At 36.5% G+C, this 2169-nt stretch overlaps 1 long non-coding RNA gene across 1 annotated transcript; it reads left to right on the top strand.

Moving 5' to 3' along the window:
- The first annotated feature begins 179 nt into the window (after positions 1 to 179).
- Positions 180 to 1270, top strand: LOC118562006. Its single transcript, XR_004930430.1, has 3 exons — positions 180 to 383; positions 880 to 973; positions 1178 to 1270. It is a non-coding gene; the product is annotated as an uncharacterized LOC118562006 (long non-coding RNA).
- The last annotated feature ends 899 nt before the right edge of the window (positions 1271 to 2169 follow it).

Here is a 2169-nt window from a genome sequence, read left to right as displayed (position 1 = left end):
GATGACGTGTCACGAGCACACGAGCACACGAGAACGCTCAAGAACGCATATTGAGAAACGGCCTGTGTCTCAATTCGGCGGCTGCGTCCTTCAAGGACGCATTTTAAGGCCGGTGACGTCACAGCGATGCGCGGAGGCTGTCCCATTTGGCCAAAATTTTGAGGATGCTTAAAATGCAGCCTTCAAATGCGTCCTCCTTTTCCCCGAATTCTGAGGATGCACCGCGACCATCCTTAGTGGCCTCGCCTGCCATAAAATTTCCCAAGGTGCTTTGCTCGCTTTTTTTTTTTAGTAGTTGAAGAAAAAAAAGAAAGAAGGCGGATTTTCATCAAGACTGGAAAGTAGCAGCAGCGCTGGCAGTAGTGCTGTGTACAGCTTTAAATGTAAGTAGTTTGTTTTTATTTTATTTTTTAACTGAACATTATTAAAATACATGACGGTAACGGAGCCACCGGAATTTGTAGGACCAGCTATAGCTAAAGCTTAGAGCTAATCTGTTGATACGAGACGTTCAACAACATTAAAAGCCTTCATAAAAATGTCACAAATTGTGATTTTAACCTACATCTTATTGTAACTGCGCTGATAACTTTGTCCCTCACAAATTCGATCAATTTATTCTCATACAGTTTATTACAAATGATTAGAACTGTCAAAGCTTAATGCAGCTGAAGAAATAACATCAGTCCAGCTGTACTGGGCTGTTAATACTGCAAAAGTTTTGTTTGAATACTCAATAACGTATAGTTAATTTACAGTACAGTATAATAAGGTTTAAAGTATAATTCACTTGAAGAACAACACTGGCGTAATTATACAGAACAGTCATTTTGCCTGTTGACATAACAGAAATATGCTTTACATGTCATTTTGTTCTAGGGAGCAGGGAGCATACAGAGGAGTTTATAAAACTCCGTGGGCAAAATAACCACCTCTTTACCGGGGCCAAAAACACTGCCACAGTCGAATGGAGGTAAGAGTTGAGACATAATTCCATATACATGTTGCATTTATATGTAAAAGTCACACAAGTTCAAAGAAGTCCTGTTCAAACACCAACGTACAAATATAATCTTTTGATCACATCAAATGATGCCCAGATGTCACTTTTTTTAATCTTATAGTTGAGATATTAGTGACTCTTGTGTGTTTATCTCTTCTCATTTCTCTTGTTTAGAACAATCCTGCAAAAAATGGGCCTGGAGGGTGAAGTTGAGCCACAACAGGCCAAAAAAAAAAAAAAGTGGGACAACTTGGAAAAAAAATACAAAGTATGTTCAGGTTTGGCTAATGTAATGAAATACACACACACACACATACACACACACACACACACATATATATATATATATATATATATATATATATATATATATATATATATATATATATATATATATATATATATATATATATATATACACACATACATATATATATATGAAACCCTCCTTTTTTCTAGCTTCAAAGAAACACTACAGAAAATTGCATCTGTTGACACAAATTGTTTTCCTCTACTTTAGGAATGCAAAGATCCAGGGACAGGGCAGGGGTCAGTGGGAAGCCTACTGCTGCCACCTGGCCATGGTTTGTCCTCAGGTTCTGTGTTGCTGTTATTGTTAAATTAAATAATTAAATTGTTTATAAAAGTTATTGTTGTTTGTGTGTTCTTAAAGTCTTTTAACCTGTTACATTATCTGTTTCATCACTTCTTTACAATTTAAGTAAACTTAGAACAACTTCTCAGTGATAACATCAATTTATTTTTAGGGAAACAAGTATTTACAATAAACTATCAAAAACATTTTAACTATTTACATTAGATTTTAAAAGTAACTACTACAACTATTTACAGAAGATATAAAATAAATATTACTAAAGAACATATATACAATTTTGACTGAGCAGGAGTCCCTGGTGTTGCTGCTGGACTGGATGGGATGCCACACAGATGACCTTGGAGTCTTCTGACTGCGAGTGGGACATCATCTGGGGGGTGGGGGATGCCTCTCTCCACTGTTCACCACATCGTCCATCAGGGTTTGCAGGGCTGACCCAACTGACCGCTGCCATGTTCCTAAAAATGTTTAAGAAGATGCAGAAAATGACTTTACTACAACTGTTTTCATAACCCTTACATGAGAAAAGCTAAAAAGTGATTATACTTGC

Source organism: Fundulus heteroclitus, unplaced genomic scaffold (genome assembly GCF_011125445.2).
Source record: "Fundulus heteroclitus isolate FHET01 unplaced genomic scaffold, MU-UCD_Fhet_4.1 scaffold_79, whole genome shotgun sequence".
NCBI lineage: Eukaryota > Metazoa > Chordata > Actinopteri > Cyprinodontiformes > Fundulidae > Fundulus > Fundulus heteroclitus.
Note: the sequence above shows the minus strand (reverse complement) of the source record. Positions and strands in the feature narration are given on the sequence as shown.